The 19,460-nt window shown below is 40.1% G+C and overlaps 1 protein-coding gene and 1 long non-coding RNA gene across 4 annotated transcripts in view; one reads left to right on the top strand and one right to left on the bottom strand.

Annotated features, from left to right (window-relative positions):
- Window positions 1–990: 990 nt before the first annotated feature.
- On the bottom strand, window positions 991–4,232 carry LOC131715578 (uncharacterized). Its single transcript, XR_009315351.1, has 2 exons — window positions 4,040–4,232; window positions 991–3,420 (listed from the first exon to the last, which is right to left on the bottom strand). It is a non-coding gene; the product is annotated as an uncharacterized LOC131715578 (long non-coding RNA).
- A 287-nt stretch (window positions 4,233–4,519) lies between these two features.
- The window catches only part of LOC117435553 (E3 ubiquitin-protein ligase RNF144B-like), a 45,387-nt gene continuing 30,446 nt past the window's right edge, over window positions 4,520–19,460 (top strand). The window contains exons 1-2 of one of the 3 annotated variants that reach the window (XM_034058836.3): window positions 4,520–4,626; window positions 4,714–4,743. The gene's annotated coding sequence lies outside the window, so the exon portion shown is untranslated. Of the gene's footprint in view, window positions 4,627–4,713; window positions 4,744–15,519; window positions 15,644–16,261; window positions 16,353–19,460 lie in introns of those variants that run through there. The other 2 variants (XM_034058835.3, XM_034058838.3) reach the window with 2 other exon arrangements.

Here is a 19,460-nt window from a genome sequence, read left to right as displayed (position 1 = left end):
GTGAAACTCAGATTTCAAGCTATAGCTGGCAGTATTTATATGACTGATTGGTATTTACTATTCAACCTCCAAATCTATGTTACACGGCACACCAACAGAGAAAATCAAGGAGTCTTGTACTTTACCAGAATTTTGACATGAGCGTCAACATTGCTGATGCAAAAAAAAAAACAACCGAGGATATGACCTCGGTGTCCTCCTAGCTAGTTATGGCCATGGTGGCAAACTGTAAGCTGGGAAAATCAATACAAAGTCAGGGGAGCAAAATAACAAACGCAAATCTCTAAGTGACAATTTGCACAGTTTCAAGAACTGTGCAAATCCTCTTAAGGTAAATATTTAGGACAGTATCACTGGCAGGCTAGAGCTCTTTTTCTAATAGAAGAGTGGATTACCACCGTAGTTTTCAAAAACAAGTTATTCGATCTGGGCAAGTCAAAACACTCAGCAATTCACTGGTGCCATCTCCTGGGGAAAAATAATGTTTGACAATTGCAGAAGTAGCAGAGGGATTGGTTATATTAGATAAACAAGATACCCAAACCAAAATGTCTCAATAAAACTATGCAATTGATGCTAAAAAATACAAAGATTTTTCCTGCCTATAAGCTAATGATTAAGATGCATATAATAACTTGGGCTTATAAAGGTAACAAGCTTCTGTCAGAACTATTTAAGGATATTGATGTCGTTTAGGATGTGCCTCCAAGATGTGAGGTCTCCTGAAGGATGTTATCATCCATATCCCAGACAGTTGTCCAACAAGTCTGAACTATTTTGGTGGTATGTTTAGTGGCACGTTGAGTTTTAAATATTTCATAAACCAAATATATTTAACCACTTGTATGCCAAAAAAAGAGTTGTCTGCTATGATAAAGCATTGATTTATTAAATATTCTAAGTAATATTGATCATAATTGGCTCAAATCAATATTAAGTTCTTAGATTCAATAAAATTATTTAATGAGTACAGCAAATTCAAGAAATGGATTTAAAGTAGTAATTAGTTTATTAACGAGGATCTAAAATGAACTCATACTAATATTCAATGGTTTAACATGCATAGATATTTACATCTAAAATCCAGTTATGTTCAATATAACACAGTTTTGACATGTCTTAAGATAACAATGTCTTTTGAGGATCAAGCCCAGTATAGTGGCATTAACAGAATACTATTTCAACTGTTCTTACTGTTCCTAAATTTTGGCAGAGTTCTGCGGTTGTTGAAGAGAAGTCTTTTGGTTGCCGCATATACAGTAGCTGCTGTTGTTAGGTTCTTATCCTGGTCTTGCTTTATCCTAAGGAAAGTCAAAATGAAGCAAATGCAGGCCTAAAGGCTGGCGCTGATCCACAGGGCCTCAAGAAGGTGTGTTGCATAGGTGTGTTGTTGTTGGAATCATCCAATTAAAGTTTATCTGCTCAGATTCTGTGTGTCTCAGGGTCTGCAGCATGTCACAAGTGACACATTGGTTAAATAGCCTCTTGGACTCCAATGAATCTGCATAAGGCTGTCAAAGTACTTTATTCCTGATAAGAACTATTTACACTGGGAAGAGTTGCAAGTCAGACTAAAACATTTTTTCCTAAAGACAGATACTGCTCATGCTATACAGGCTGAAATTGCAGTATGAAACACACATTAAAGTAAAATACAGCATGTTTACTCCATACTTCTTAAAAACAAACATTTTAAAACCCTATGGTGCACTTCAATTTGTAATGAAAAACAAATGATTTACAGCTTTCTGACCAACTGTCCCAACATACACAGGAATTGGTACTTTTTTTAAAAATTTCTTAACAAGCTTGTCTGTGTTGCTATGCTAACATAATGTGTCTATATTTTCGTTAACTTAAGGTCATATTAGGACATGCATATCTCTTACCTTTTCTGTAATGGTAACTGTTAATCTAAGTTTAATAAAGTATTAGTACTAAACTTAGTTCTGTTGCATTGAGCAAATACTTCGGCTCAATCCACAAAATAACACTCACTTATGTGAGGTGGTTAGCAATTGGCAACCCAGATTGGACCCATTTTAATTTGCATCAGTGCAACCTAGTGGGATTTAAAGGGTCACAACCTTTGCTCATTAGTTCTTAGGTAAAGAGCTAGAGCCGACATACTGAATTTTAGTACATCTAGTGCACAGTATAACATAAACAAATACTGAAGTAAAAAAAATTGCTCAAATTAAAGACAACCTTGCATAAAATAGTTTAAAAAGACTAAGGCCCGATTTTGACGGAATGCTGTAAAATGCAAATGTAAGATGAGCAAGATGTTATAAGCATCTGAAGACCACCGACTAAGCTTTTATTTTTTTATGAGATGCGCAGGAATGTTTCGCTGAGCATCTGTGGTTGCACCTCCAATCCTGAAGGAATGGCATGAGTAGTTCGAGGAAGAAGAGTCGCCTTTTTGGAGATCTTGGAGTCTTACAGAACCAGGACCCAGATACGTGACCAGAGACTGAAGCCCAAGATCCATATGAACTGCAGCAGGACGCCTCGATAGTCAGCCGAGACCGATGTTTGGGGTCCACACGAACTGCAGGATGCCTCGACAGGCAACTAGAAAGGGCAATTAGTTGCAGAAAGGGCAATTAGTATGATTAATACGATATTTTACGTGCTTTGAATGTATGGAATACGTGACCTGAGATTGAAGTTTAAAGTCTCCGATGCAGTGGTCCGTAATAGATCAAGAAACTGGCTTCGGTGGTGACAGTTTGAAGCAGATCTTTAGATGTCCAGCGGTGAAATTTGTACCCAGAATAGATTTTCTATTGGATCCATTGAGATGGTTCGTTGATCTGGAGGATTGGTGAGTAAGTGATGGACATCTGGTTTATCGGTGTTAGAACAGTAATTTAAAGAAGCAAGTGGAATAGATTCTAAAGCGATAAGCAGCTTTTGTAAGAACGTGTAGAAATGTCTCTGTAACTTAAACTGAAGTACTGCTTGGTAGAAGATCCTGCTGTGAACGTTTTTAATCCAGTCTCTTCCATTCTGGTAAATTCCGGTGTTGTCCCAGTTGAGCTGGCGGAATACGTGCTCCAGGCAGGCGGTGAACAGCTTGGGCGATATCGGGTCGCCCTGCTTGACCCCACTGCCGACTGCGATACGCAATGGTCGGTCGAATAGGGTGATGTCGGTGTCAGAATTCACAATTCTGCAGACATTTGCAGAAATCGTCTCACATAGGAAACCATTGTTTTTTTATTCTTATCATTATATGCAAATCAGAAATACAGGCATGTTGATTTGCTGTTGTTTATTTCGGTGCCTGCAACAGCACTAAGCAGCTTCAGTCTAAACTACAGGATGAATCGTGCACACAGAATATAACTGCAAATTTTTGTGCTGAATAGTACCCCAAAAATCTTCCATGAAGACGTGCCTGGTACCAGCCTCCTGGGGAAAAAAGTTAGGACAATTAAGACAACAGCGATACCTGTTGAAATTAGGGAGGATACAATCTGAATTACTGGCACCGCACACCGGCAGCTACAGTTATATATGTAACATCTAAAAATATAAATGCAAAGGATATTATCATTGTTAAATAAATAAATAAATAAATAAATAAATAAATAAATAAATAAATACAAACTTTCGAACCCCTCCAGGGCCCTCTGAGTGCCCCTGTGCAGCTGCACCTGCTGCACCTGCTATTGCTCCGCCACTGACTTGCAGCCCCTTAACCTGTGCTGTCTTATATGCAGCCCCTTAACCTGTGCTATCTTACATGCACCCCCTCAATATGATGGTTATACAGCTTCATATACAGATGTGTGCCATATAGTCAGTGTGGGAATAGGCTATTGCTGTAATCTTGACCTGGGGTGAACCTTATTGCATGCAAGGCTGTTGTTCCCTCTGATTTGTTTAAGTATTATTAGACCCTGCGCTTGCAAGTACCGGTTATTCAAATCCAATGTTAAGTAATTATTTCTGTAGTAATGTGAATGCTTATGTATATAATGCAGTTCAAGTTATGCCACTAGAGGTCAGTAGCGCCCTTTATACTTACCCTCTCCTAGGATACCAGTCGGTCGAGAAAGTCCTTAGTTAGAGAACACTAATGTGTAGGTTTCAACAGAGATTGTTCTAATAAAGACACTGTGATTAAAGTTATGATGTTATGATCTCGGATCTCGGATCTCGGATCTCGGATCTCGGATCTCGGATCTCGGATCATTCCAATTTCCTATGCAATTAAACATTTGAAAGCATTATAAATGCCAAATCCACCAACTCCAACTGCTATACAGGGAGCTTATATACCTGCTTGCTAGCAAGCCCCACCCCCTGGACCAGTCTAAAAAGCGTAAATAAATATTTTATTACAAACATGGTTATTTGACTCAATGTCACTAGAAATAGAACACATAATAGTTAATTCCATTAACATTCTGATTCAATTACCCATAATACTAATTTTAAAACCCATAACCTCTGGTTATATTATTATGTTTACTTCTCCATCGTCTTGTATTATGCGCGCGCCCTGCTGCATAATAACAGCGTTCTACAGGCTCACGCGCCCAAGATGGGGTCCCCCATCTCGCAGACATGTACACAGTACGCAATTCCAGTGCTACGTACCAGTACTTCTAGGTAAGCATCATTTACTTAAGTTATAACAATGCAACTGTCGTGATGTAACATTTAAATACATCTTTAGTTTCTTTTCTTCCCTTTCAGGTTTTCCCACCGTATCTCACCAACCCACCGGTAAGTACATAATTATTTATTTCCATGTTTTCTGTGCACAGTAGTTACACTGCTACTATTTAGTTAATCCTTTATTTGTGCAGTTTTAACACACGTTTATAAAACCGACATGCTCAACCAGCACAAAGAAAAGTATTGGTCCAAAGTCTCAATATTGTTTATTTTTTACCCAGTCCCAGGGACGGTTTTGTTCAGTGATGCAGTCTTTGCACTGTTTATTGTAGACAGTTCATTTAAGGGGTGCCTTCCACGAGGAAGCCTATTTGACTTATTCACACTGCTGCAGGAGATGTTCAATCACCATCTTCAGAAAGTAGCAGCGCTTCCAGAGGTCATACTTCTAATTACAAAGCCACTTTACTAGAACCATTTTTAATAACCGCTCAATATCTGTAAATATTCAAATACATTACCAAGGAATATACTGTACTACTACGATTACTAATAATAACTAGAAGTTGCAGGCAACTTTAAGGCTTCCAGGCGTTTACAGCAGTACAAGATATGGTTTTAGACATGTGAAAATGGAAATCAAATGAACATTTTGTTAATTGGAAAGCCTCCTTTTATAGTGTGTGTTTTTTGTAGTATAATGGTTAGTATTTTATAAATGTTGTGTTTCGTTGTGAGAGTGCATTGAGTGCTGTGGAACTTTCAGCTGCATATTTTAAATACCCCGGCTGTTAAATTTCAGTACAGCCCGAGATCACAGTAATGTTATAAAAATGGCAAATAATACTATAAAAAATGTAAATTTTACACTCTTAAAGTTAAGTGGGCACAGTATTTATTTTTTATTTTTTGTTACTGTTAGATATAATAATAGTATTAAGCAGTATATGTTGCAGGGTAAGGCAATATCATTTTTATCAGGAATTACAAGTTTTTATGGTCATAAGCGCCCTCTGAGGTGAGATTTTCGAAAGCAGTCTTTGTTCACCAAAGACTGCGTTCTAAATTTCACCACAAGAGGGTAGACTTGCACCACCCCCTAGTTAAAGACCAATCATATATTTCCTTCTTGCTGGAAAGTACAGTGATATTTTGTTTTGTTTCTAATATGTACAGTGTGTGTCAGTATGTGTACAGTGCTGTATATGCCTGCATTTCCACACGGTTATTTTAAGTAGACAAACATTACGGCAGGAAAGCTGCTCATACAGCTGTAACACTCCCCCCCCCCCCCCAAACTGATGACCCATTGCCCCCTGTGGTTCTCCCTCCGCAGCTGCAGAGGTCCACTAGGCGTTGATGCCCTAGCCCATGAGAAGGTCAGGAGAGACAAGGTGGCAGTTCTCCTGGTGGCCCCTAGATGGCCCAGGAGATTGTGGTTTTCAAACCTCTGCCAGCTGCTGCAGGGCCAGCCCTGGGAGGTCCTGCTGCACATTGATCTCCTCAGTCAGACGAGGTCATGACCCCAGTATTGCCCTATAGGAACTATTTTGCAGTTTCTGTAAGATCTGTTAGAGGTGGGTTGATTCCCTTCTACGTTGAAAGTATTCCTAGCAGCCATATCTGCATACCATGTCCCCATTGACTCTGTGTCCCGGGCGCTCCTGTACTAGCGACCCATTTTCTGAAGGGTGCTCAGCGGTTACGTCCTCCTAAGAAGAACGTTCTCTCCGAATGGAGCCTAGATGTGGGACTGGAGGCTTTCACTAAGGTCCGTTTGAGCCTATACACTCCATAGAGTTGAAGTATCTGTCTATGAAGACAGCATTCCTTTTGGCTATCCCCTTCGTAAAGCGGGTCAGTGATCTACAGGTGCTGTCGGTGCACAGCTCCTGTATGCGTATTTGGGATGATGGCAGCAGGGTGTCACTACGTACAACCCTCATTTCCTCCCTAAGGTGATCATAGCCTTCCACATGAACCAGTCTGTGGAACTGGAGTCTTTCCATCAACCTCGGTTTTCTTCGGAGGAGGATAGGAGATTGAACTTCCTCTGCCCAGTGCGGGCATTGCTCTGTGTCATACTGACCAACTCTTTGTCTGTCACGGTATATAGACCCTAGGACAGCCCCCTCTGGAAGCAGCAACTGCGTATCGCGATGCTGGCTTGCCACCACCTGGGCGGTTAGCCGCACACTCTACCAGAGGATTGGCTACATCTTGGGCTCTCTTCAGAGGGGCCTCGCTGTCTGATATTTGTACTGCGGCTAGCTGGGCTGTGCTGCATACTTTCTCCGGGTTCTATCACCTTAATATGATAGATCCTTCCTTGTCTTCATTAGGCACGAGGGTCCTTGAGGTTGCAAGGTCGCACTGCTAACCTTGGGTTATGCAGTTCTGATGCGTCCCTCATCTGCTGCCGTTCCTTCTCCCTCGCAACTGCTTTGGTACACTTTCCTATAAGTATGTTGGTGGTCGTCTTTGAATTGAAAGGGAATGTTAGGTTACTTACCGTAACCCTGGTTCCCTGAAAGAGAAGACGACCACCAACCAGCGAGGTCGCATCAGTCGCCCTCACGGGTTCGATGCAAAAGAGAACATGGCTTCCATGGGTTGACTGTTTAATCCCTCAGTAGGCGGGACCAAGGACGTCACCCCAGGAAGGGGCCTATCGGCAGCTCTGATTATAAAGAGTTCAGTGAATACCTACCTAAGGTAGGCATATCCCATAAGTGTGTTTTGGTGGTCGTCTTCTCTTTCAGGGAACCAGGGTTACGGTAAGTAACCTAACGGTATCTATTAAGTTGTTTGTGTACTGTTACTGTACAACAAATATTAATGCATTAAACAGTGACCAATTATTTTAAAATTATTTACTTTCAAGCCATTTTCTTGAGGTGCTTATACAAAATGTGATTACCACCACAGTTGTAAAAATATTTTAAATAAATATGTGGACAGAATGTGTGTAATAAAAAACACGGGTGAAAATGCTCCATCTGTAGATGGAATTCTGTCAAAATGGCCTCCCCCAGGTCCATTCCTATGATTCGTGTAGAAATGGCAAAAACATCGGGGGGGTGGGAACTGTAATGTTTTCGCACGTACTTGATGACTTGTTACCTTTTAGTATATTTTTCTCCTGTTGAGAAACTGTAACTTGATTGAGACCATAGGCACCTAACCCATAGAGCACAGGGGAGGCAAAAAATTCTGTCCACATTTTTTTAAAAATTATATTTATTTTTATTTTTTTTACTTGCAATTACCCATTTATACAGTTGGGTTTTTACTGGAGCAATCTAGGTAAAGTACCTTGCTCAAGGGTACAGCAGCAGTGTCCCCTACCTGAGATTGAACCCATAATCCTCCGGTCAAGAGTCCAGAGCCCTACTCCACAATGCTGCCCCTAGTAGCACTACTAGCAAAGGAAACAAATACATGCTTGTGGTTACTGCTTTGTTTTCTAAATTGGTAGAGACTCCCCCACAAAAAAAGCTAGATGGATACTCCCCATCTGATCAAGGGATACATTTTACAGGGCAAGTGATGCAATTCATGCTATTCAGTTGTGTGTGTACAACTACTGTTCGAAAAGCCGTACATTAAACACAGGAAAATCACACCATGTTCAGAGACAGAGTTTCAGTGATTTCTCACTTTGAAACTGTCTCTGAACATTGTGTGATTTTTCTGTGTTTAATGTAAGGCTTTTCAAACTCTTGCCTAACGTAGCCCAGACCTGTCAACCATGCAACTCTGCACGTACACACTTAAACGCACACTGTTTCAACAAGACCAAGATGAACTGTTATAACCTTGGGTCTTGTCTTTTGTTTCCATGGTACTACTTCAACAGTTGTTTCCTCATTTCTGTTGTAAAACTACAAGCCTGTCTGGTGAAATCCAGCAATAAAATAATTTAGTTCTGCTTAAATGATGCAATAGAATCATAGAACTCCACCTCCTATCATGACAGGAACTTGCAGATTATGGCTATATGATATGTATTTTCTAAGTTTAATAAATATGACTCAATTTTCAAGTTATAAAACATATTGGTTTTGTATATTGTGAGAGGGTAGTCCTGGGGGAAAAAAAGGATTACACTTCCCAGAACAACACAGGCTGAAAAGCCGTAATTATGTTTAATTGTTTTATTTGTAATGATCCCCTGCATGAAAATCATGTGCAAATGCATATGGGTTGAATTTAATTGGTTTATTGTTTTGTTAATTGTTTTAGCAGTGATTATCCCCTGCACCTGGTGATTATTGTAAATTAGAGCCAGGTGCAGAGTATAAAAGAAAAGCAGCCTGTTCTGGGCTGCTGGTGGGTATAGGAGCCTGCTTGAGAGTGTGCTCAAGCGTAAGAAGAAAAGGTAGTGTAAAAACCTTTCTGTTGTATGTAATAAAATTGCACCACTCAAGGTTTGTTGCCCCTTTAAAAACAGACCCAGGACACAGGAAATGGAGGTTTAAAGCACTTCTGCACTATTTTTTTAAATAATAATCACCAAAGCAAAATAAAACAAAATAAACTCCTAGCTCTTTCTTGAGCAATAACTAAAACACAGGAACCTTAACTATCTTGCAGGACAGCTAAGCCGTTTACCTGCCAGTTAAACGAAGCAAACCACACAGGTTTAACACTGATCTGAAAAAGGTTTACACTACCTTTCCTTTTGTAATATGCCTGTGCACACAAACAAGCAGGCTCTCCACACAGCAGCCCAGAACAGACTGGCTGCTTACCTTTTATGCCCTGCACCTGGCTCTAATTTACAATAATAGCCAGGTGCAGGGGATCATTACTAATAAAACAATTAAACATAATGGGAAGTGTAGTCCTTTTTTTTCCCAGGACTACCCTCTCACAATATTTAATTCCATATGTTTCAAGAATCCATAGTTTTGCAAATATGATCCATATACACCATGTATTAAAACATATTGTAGCAGCCGACTATCCAGCGGGTTCAGCGGGAGTAAGGTGGAGGAATGGAAGAAGCAGGCAGGAGTCAGGTTTGCTGTAGAAATCTGTTAGAACAGCTGTGTTTATTTGGCTCTTCATGCTCTTTTAGAAAGCTCTTTATTGAAATGGCCACATCAATACAAGTCAGATGGAGTATCTAGATAGATTTTCAAGTTTTTAAACATATATAGTGGTTTGCAGAAGTATTTGCCCTCTACCAATTATGTCACATTTTGCTGAATTACAAATAATGTATGCACAGTTTTTCAAACAAACTTTTTTTATTCAAAGCTGTAGTGGTTAAACTGAACACTGTTATATGAGGAGGAGGTTACATGTCAGCAAAACTTGCAAAGAAAATGTACAAAATGAAATTTACTGGTTGCATAAGTATTCAGCCCCTTAAGTCAGTACTTGGTAGAAGCACCTTTTGCAGCAATTACTGTTATGAGTCTTTTTGGATAGGTCTCTACTATGCACAGTAGGACATTTTTGCCCATTCTGCATGGGAAAATTCTCCAGTTCTGATAAGTTTGTTGGGGATCGTCGATGGCCTGCAATCTTCAAGTTTTGCTATACATTTTCGATTGGATTCAAGTCAGGACTTTGACTGGGCCACTCAAGAACATTAATTCTCTTCTTGTTCAACCACTCCAGTGTGGCTTCAGCTTTATGCTTCGGGATATTGTCCTGCTGAAATGTGAATTTCCTCCCCAGTTTCAGAGTCTTGGCTGACTCAAACAAGTTTTCCTCAAGTATTCTCCTGTACTTTGCACCATCCATTCTTCCCTCTGTCCTGACAAGCTTCCCAGTCCCTGCTGAAGAGAAGCATCCCCATAACATGATGCTGCCACTACCATGCTTGACAGTTAGGATGGCATTGACTGGGTGATGTGCAGTGTTGGGTTTGCGCCAGATGTAATGCTTGGAATTTAGACCGAAAAGTACATTTTCTGTCTTGTCTGACTACAAAACCTTTTTCCACATGTCTGCAGTATCATCTACATGCTTTATCAGAAAACTCCATAGTGCTTTAAGATGTGGTTTTTTGAGTAATGGTTTCTTTCTTGCCACCCGTCCATACAGGCCAGCTTTGTGTAAGGACCGGCTCATTGTTAATATGTGAACACTGACTCCCATCTCACGCAGAACTTTGCAGATCGCTCAAGGTTATTGTTTGCTTCCGAACCAGTTCCCTGCTTGCCCAGCTGCTCCGTTTGGAAGGGCGACCTGATCTGGGTAGTGTCTGGGTGGTATGATGCATCTTCCACTTCTTAATGATGGACTGTGCTGAGAGGGATAATCGGCGCCTTTTGAAATTTTCTTGTACCCTTCTCCTGCTCTATGCCTCTCTACCACTTTATCCCTGACTTGTTTCGAAAACTCCTTGGTCTTCATGGTTGCATTGTTGGATCACTATGCGAGTTGCAGCTTGAAAGTCTTTATATACCTGAGGGTTAAACCAGTCTTTATATACCTGAGGGTTAAATTATCTACAAGTTAAACCACTTTGAGTACACACAGGCTGAAACCATTTCACTAATTTTGTGACCTTTCAAACAAATCATTTGCACCTGAGCTGATTTAGGGCTGCAGTAGCAAAGGGGTTGAGTACTTTTGCAACTGAGATTAATCTGTTTTTCTCTGTAAATCTTATTTATTTATATTCTATATGTAGTAGTTTGTGTAGATTCTACATGTAAAGCTTAGTGGAGTACGCTCAGGTGCCAACAAAATGTGAAAAATTTGCAGGGTGAATACTTCTGCAAACCACTGTGTGTGTGTGTGTGTGTGTGTATGTATATGTATACCTGTACTTTGTCATGTAGTCAAATCAGGGTGACAGCCTTGTAATACTGACATACAGATTTACAGTGGCCTTTTTAAAAAAATGTTTTATTGACATCATTTAAAAAAAAAAAAAAACAATAAAATCCATTATAAAATAGGCTACTTGTTATGGTCATACATTGATACAATTGCAGACTAGATCATTAGCTTTCTTGACAGCAGTGTTGATGGTCAGAATTCCATTCAGAATGTCTGTAGACAATTGATTTCTTAAGTCCTGTTTTTACAAGGTTCATCTGAGAAAAAGCTTGTTCTAATTCTGCAGTACTGTGGCAAAAACAACATATTAATGGCAACCTTGGCAAGTGTAGGAAAACGTGGTTCTCAGTTAGGTGTTGACAAGAGCGCAATTTTGTGCCAGTTTTCATCAGCTGCCAGATCCCGTCAAAGATCCATCAAGTCAGTCACTTGTTACTGCATAAATTCCATCTAGGCTATCCAGCTTATTTCTAATAGCAATCTGGTAAAAGCATTGCAAGCTGGACGATGTCTCCCGAGCTCGCTGTACTTTGGATACTTGGTTGAAGAACGCGTATACTCATTTCAGCACAGTATTGTTAATTGGAATTCTTCTTTTGATACTTTTCACTGCCATCATGTAAGGTGCAGGTATATGGCATATATTTTAGCGTTAATGTGACTTTTTTTTAATTTTTTTTTACTCACTGGCCTTAAATGTATGGATGCGTTGGCAACATTAAGTTCTCTACTTCTTTCTCAATCGCCAGTGCAGCAAAGGCAGTTTTCCTTGCTTTACTGTTGACACGCTTCATTAAAGAAAATGCTCTTTCACCAGGGTCGAGGATAAGGTTTTTGGCGGTTCAAGGCTTTCAGCACCGTATACTGTACACCGTATATATATATATATAGGGCAGCAGTGTGGAGTAGTGGTTAAGGCTCTGGACTCTTGACCGGAGGGTCGTGGGTTCAATCCCAGGTGGAGGACACTGCTGCTGTACCCTTGAGCAAGGTACTTTACCTAGATTGCTCCAGTAAAAACCCAACTGTATAAATGGGTGATTGTATGTAAAAATAATGTGATATCTTGTAACAATTGTAAGTCGCCCTGGATAAGGGCATCTGCAAAGAAAGAAAGAAATAATAATAATAATAATAATAATAATAATAATAATACTGGAATCCGTCCTCTTGTCCTCTCCATCCAGAATACGAACTCAACTTTTGTGAGGATAAGCGGACAGATTCCGGAACGCGTTAGCTAGCGTTTACGCTACTAAAATATTCTGGAATACGTCCTCTTGTCTGCTCGTTCTGGAATATTTGTGCTAGTGTAAATGCGCCTATTGTTTGCTGTAGTCAAGCAAAATCAAACCGATTCACTTGTGTCGCAGTGCGAAAGTGAGTGACCGTAAATTCCAGATCCAGTTGGATTTTGTGTGAACACAAGTGAGATACTCAGTGTTGCCAGATTGGGTGGTTTCACGCCCAATTGGGCTTTGTATTTTTTTTGTGCTTGAAAAAATGGTTTTGGGCATGTGCCTAATTTTTGGCCTAGTTTTGGGCATTTGTGCGGGTATTACATTTGGATATATTTTGAATAGTTTTAAAATCTTAACTATATTTGTATGCAAAATACTAAGCTATATGAAACAAAACCCTTAGTGTTTATATCACTGTTGCTAAACATTGTAACAATAACAAGCATCAATATCTGTGCATATGACGTACATGCCGTTATGGGTAGCTTGTGATACATGCGTGCCTGTTAACAAGATATATACTACTGTGATTTCTTAAAGATGACAGTTGAAATAGAATAGTACGAAAATTGCTGTCAAACATCTCTGCATTCGATTTGGACTGCAAAGAAATGACCTAACTTCCGCATTATTTATAGTCGACCTCCTCAGAGCTGCTAGCAAAGTTTGACAGCAGCATGTATAACTGCTAATGCAAACCATTTGAAGGTGACTGCACGTGTACATAGTTTAATGGAAGTTCTACATTTCAGTTTGTACATGAAGGACATTTTCTTTACATTTTTTGTACATACATTCTTGGCTATTTATGCTCCTCATACAGACCTGTAATCAGAATTCAGGTAGGTTAGGAATTGTTTACGTTTTAAATGCAAAGGTTTATCGATGTATAATATAAATTATAATAGGGAAAGCAATTGTATTTTTTCATTAAAATAGATAAGTAGCTTTACTAGTCACTTAACTCTGGCTACAAAAGTTTTTTCCTTTGAAGACCTTTGCTTACGCAGTTCCAAATGCACTAACCACTCTACTACCCATAGCTACACTGTGTGTGTGTGTGTTTGCACACTGCTGAGTTTTAATCATTCTAATACCTTAAGATAAAAATGTAAAACTGGAAAATACCATATTTATTGGGCTACTTTTGAGCTAGTTTAGGCAACCTAATATTGGGCTACTTTTGGACTGGTATTTGGTTGACTTTGGGCTACAAATGTGTTTTAATTTCGGGCAACCCTGGATACACTGCCTCGGTTGAAATGTCAGTGAGTGAAGTTCTTCCAGTTTGCGCACAGTTCCATGTCTGTTTTGGCCCCCCTCATGACTTTGGGCCCTAGGCAGCGGCCTATTTGTTAATCCGGCCCTGACCCTGAAAACATTCAGAGTTTTTGTGTCGCAGAATTTGTATTGCTTTTTGACTTTGAAAAGATGACAAACTGACTAAATGGATTGTTAATATCAGTAATGTGACATGCAAGAAGAAAAAAAAAAAAATGGCATTTTTAACTCAATACCTGTAAAAATTGAATTATTTTTACCCTCAATCAATCCTTATGCGATTATTGTAAACTGGCAAAGTGGTGAGTGAATACAGGTGAGTGCAGTGCAGAGCGAATATAAAACAGACAGACAATGATTTCCAGGTGCAAGGGTGTTTATTGACTTAATTAACAATGTCCAGAGCCTTATGGTAAACACCTGTAAATAATAATGATGGAGTGATACAGCGGCGTGTATCACTCGGTATTTGTAAATCCCCGGGTTTGACCCGTAACCAAAAGTCTAGTTTTACACACCAACACTAAACACAAAACACAAACACAGTTCTTAGTAATAGTGAATACGTGCAAGTAGTGTAATACAGTTCTCCATGAAATGCAGGGGTGAAAGTGATGTCTGGGTTTATGCTGGCTTTCGCTACAGCTCTGGATCGTGCAACTGGTAGTCTATTAAAAACAGATGACCGTTACAAAACACTAACAAACACAAGACAAAGCTCACGGTTCACGATACAGCAAACAGACTCCTTGTAGGTTTTCAACACTAACCATTTACCGAGGAACAGATCACGTCCGCTATGACCCCTATTTATATCCTCGCTCATGACCCCTAGTTTAACGAGCGCGTCCGCTCCTCCAATCCTCAGATGCCACACAGTTTACTGTCTGGGTCATTGAGTTTGGCTACCGTAGCTGCGCCCCTTTCCTAAATGACCAACTTCCACCTACCCTATGGAATAAATTGTTGTGCCATTTAGTTAAGGGTACTGTGTTCCCGTTACACAGTGCCCTCACAGGTCGAGAGGGAGATCTAACACCAAGCACCATTCGATCTCTTGTCACAAACATACAGCACAAATAGTATACCAGAGCATGGTTAACATGGATGTCATAATGCTACATGTTATGTCATTCACATACATGTGTGCTTTACAAAGTTAAAGATATCAGTATCGATTATAAAATATATAAGTTGGTGGTATATTAATATGTATGTATGTTAACTGACATACCTGTACTTTGTTTTTATGGACAATTGAGTTTAACCATTTAAATACCTGTACCTAAAAATAGCAACAAAAAAGGCCCCTAATTTTAACCTGCCAACAAACAGTTAAATCACCTGTAGGAAGTAGGAAGTGTTATGTCTCTGCTTCCTGTTTAAATCTCTAACCAGCCTATGTGTTTCATTTGAAAAGCTGTGACGTGCCCTTGATAATGACAACATGCTTTTAACAGCAGGGAGGGATTATTTATCCAATTGGGTGCCAAAGGGGTGGAGACAGGAACTTGCACTAAGCCCTGCTAGCTAGCGATACTACTGTACTGGTGTCCCGGCTGACTCAGTTTATATATCAGCAATGACTGAATCACACTGCTTCAGTCTAAAGGAAGCCACTGAGAAAGCATAGCAGCTGTGAGACAGAGAGAAAGCAAGTGGAACACTGGTCTTCATTTAAGGTAATACCCATACCTACATGCTATGTATTTTATGAGTTTTTCAGTGTAGTGCTTTTAAATGTATTATGGCTGGGTTATGTTCCAAAAACTACAGCATCCAGTTTATGAACAGGATCTGTTAAACCTAAATCATATCAACAGGCAGGAGAGCAAAACAGGAACTGGATTTGATATTATATAAAAAGGACATTTTAGATACACGGTAGAATATTTAATAGGATCCCAATATGTAAATGTGGGTGCTTTTGATACATTTTTAAAGAGAGAAAACATGTCCTTTACAAAGCTGGTGAGCACAGAACAAGGGTTTACCTATATTTTATGTTTTATATTATTTTATATGCTATGACATCCCATACAGCTACATGAACTGTAACTATATGAACAAACCTTTACCACCTGCCAGTGTACACATGTTGCTTTCTCCTTGAACTCTTTTGATTAGGATTTGGTGGTATAATAATCCGTATTGAATAGATTGTTATTGCACAATGCCTTGGTTCGGCTCTAGGGTAATTTTCCACAATTGTAAACTATAAAAAAAACCTAGACAAAAGGAATCTGGACACAGAGAATTCACTGAGCTGGAACGTAGCGTGCATGTTTAGCTATTAAAGAAGTGGTGGATTGTTTACTTCACTGCGTCAGACTGTCACAGCAAATGGTGGTTATCAAAATAAACAGTGGTGCATCATGAAACAGACAACAGGTAAGAATGTATTTATTCTTTTTGGAGGCAAAATCATCTAATTTTACCATATAGTTCTAGCCCAAGTTGTCAAATATAGTGCTTGGTTTGTATTTCAGAAAATCAAAGGTTGTACATTGCAGCACTTTCATATGCGATGATCTGGGAGGTTTACCTTGTAGGGTAAAAGGGATACAAGACACTGTTAATGACCTTGTCTACCAATTACACACCTGGCTGCTTACCAACAGTTTGTAATGGTACATACAGCACTGGCAATGCAAAGCTTGCAGCTGTTTCAACTTGTCGGCAAAAGGGGTGTCCTAGAAAAAAGCTAGAATACGCTACCAAGTTGTAGTAAGAAGGATTTTCCTTTACAATTGCCTTTTTTTTGCGCAAAGATCAGCTGGAAATTAAACTGGATTTAGAAATACTAAAAGTAAAATCAAAATGAAGCTGGGCCTGATGGGAGCTGTTTTTGCAGTAGTAAACTGTGAGTTGAGGGAAATGTTCAAGGATATGATGGTTAGACATACTTAATATACAGATGTGTGCCATATAGTCAGTGTGGGAATATGCTATTGCTGTAATCTTGACCTGGGGTGAACCTTATTGCATACAAGGCTGTTGTTCCCTCTGATTTGTTTCAGTATTATTAGACCCTGCGCTTGCAAGTACCAGTTATTCAAATTCAATGTTAAGTAATTGTTTCATATGCAATTAAACATTTGAAAGCATTGTAATGCCTCAAACACCCACCTGTTCTGCATGCAAAACCCAAATGGATTGTTCATTCATTTAGAGATGCGCCTGTGTCTCTAAAGCTTAATTACTTTAACAAATTGTGGTCCACTTATTACATGAATGTATTGATTGTTGAATGCTTCAAATTGAATGTCTTCAAAGAAGAAAACCCAAATATTTCAAAATATTACACTGATCCTATTTGGATTTTGAGTTAAAAGGTAAGCCCAATTAATACTTTATTTAACTTACCTGAGTTCTGCCCCCTGGTTTACTATGCACTTTTTTTCTATTTTCAAATGAAGAAAAGAGCATGGAATTGGCCAGGGATCTGGAACACTAAGGGGGTGCAAACATTATAATAAGATGTAAGGATTTTGCCTTGTGCTTGGGCAATTGCTGACCCTCCAGAAACTTTACACCTCCTCTGACAAGGTACAAACCATTGTAGAAGCGAGTAATTAAGAGCTGTATAAAACCACACACCTTCAGAGACCTGTCATTGACCTCAGGGTGACTGCTGTGGCTGTTGTTGTGGACAGGCTGGAAAACCTTTGGAGGAGAAGGGCAAAACATAGAAGACCCCACATATTCAAACCCACGGTCACTTTGTTTGGGATGGATTGTCCTTTGCTTGCCTCTCCAGCAGTGTCAGCTGTGATATGTATAGCGGCCCTCCTGTGCTGCGTTGCGAGTTTCACTTTTGTTTGCCGCCGCAGGTCCTGCTAACTTTTCATCACCTGGTTGACTGTCCTCCTGGTAACACCGACAGCATTGACTATCTCCACTATAGTGCACCATATGGCCTCTTTTTGGTAGCATAACTGATGTTGGCTGAGGCTTTTCCAAATCTGAGTGACCTCAGCCTTAAGCTCCTCCTTAGAATATGTTTATTTTCATTTATGTGTGCCAAGAGGACTTTGCTACTATTCCTCTGACATATTTTTTTTTGTTTGGTTGGATTTTCGTGCTCCACAAATCTCATATAGCACCTATTGCTCTCTGTAATCCTAACTCGCCTCACCTCCGGCCGCTAGGTAGTCCGATGCACAGGCTGAGGCAGTGTCATTGCAATCCTCATCATGATTGCGGCTCTTTCCGTGTTGAGTAATTTGCATTGCTCTTAAGACAAAAAGACAACATTCCTCCGCCCAGAAGAGCAACCACCAAGAAAAGGTGTTAAAACCAATCCTCGTCCAGGACAACTGGAAAATGCTGGCAGATGTTGGTCAACGGCTTATTTTTCCACCGGAGATTGCCACCTCTAACCTTTGACCAGATATTGTCTTGTGGTCTGGATCAGCACACCTTGTTCACCTGGTAAAGTTAACAGTGCCATGGGAGGATGCTGTAGAAGAGGCGTATGAGAGAAAGAAACTGCGGTATGCTCAACTAGCCGTTGAAGCGGAACAGCGAGGATGGAGAGTCCGGGTTTTCCCAGTGGAGATGGGTTGTCGAGGATTTGTGGTACAACCCGGTTTCTCAGAGATGTCGGATTCAGTGGCCCAGAGTTGCGTCGCACAGTGAAGAACTTATCTGAAGCAGCAGAGAGGAGCAGTACGGGTAAGTAAGCTGGGCTGAGTTGAGTGGGGGACGGAGGGGGGTGATGCTGGGACGCCAGAATCACTGTCGAGCCCTCTTGAGGTGTCGTGGGCTAGTCGACGAAACACTGAGGATGTAGGTGCCCACTTGAAGACCCCAGAGATAAGTACCCTACTTAGCTCAATCCAGACGGTTGTCATGCTGATGCGCTGGGAAGACCACACTGTGGTTGATCCCTGGAGCCAGCATCACAGCCGTTGTGTGTGTGTGTGTGCTGATGCACTAGGGAGGCAAAACAAGCGGATCCCTGGAGCCAGCATTACACTTCAGCCATCAACACCAGGCAGAAGGATATCTACATCATCATATGGAGAAGGATATCTACATCATCATATGGAAGGAAACGCAAATGGATGGAGACACAGATGGATCACATTAGTTTACTGTAATGCTACGTCTTAATTGGTGCTTATCTTGGCGAGAGCCGAGTTCAAATCAGCATGAAGTTTTAACATCTACTCTTGTGTAATGGAAATCAAGCTTACATAGGCCGCAGTGCAAAATAATTGCTTGCCTGTTAGGAAATTTGGTTTTTGGAGCTGCAATTGTTTGCATTGCGCCTATCCTGACATCAGCCCCTTAGTAGTCCATATATTTTTTATAGATAATAGGAACATAAATTAGCCTTGAAGAACACGTTACATTTTTAATGCCATCTCATTGTATACACCAATAACAGATACGAGAATGCTTGTTTATATATCAAATGTTTTTGCTGGTTTGTCTTTTGGGATGTGAACGTTGCCAATTGTGCTTTTTAAAAGGAATGTACTCCGTAGTTTC

This window comes from Acipenser ruthenus, chromosome 3, assembly GCF_902713425.1.
Source record: "Acipenser ruthenus chromosome 3, fAciRut3.2 maternal haplotype, whole genome shotgun sequence".
NCBI classification, from domain to species: Eukaryota; Metazoa; Chordata; class Actinopteri; order Acipenseriformes; family Acipenseridae; genus Acipenser; species Acipenser ruthenus.
The sequence above is the reverse complement of the archived record's forward strand: the minus strand, read 5'-3'. Positions and strand labels throughout refer to the sequence as shown.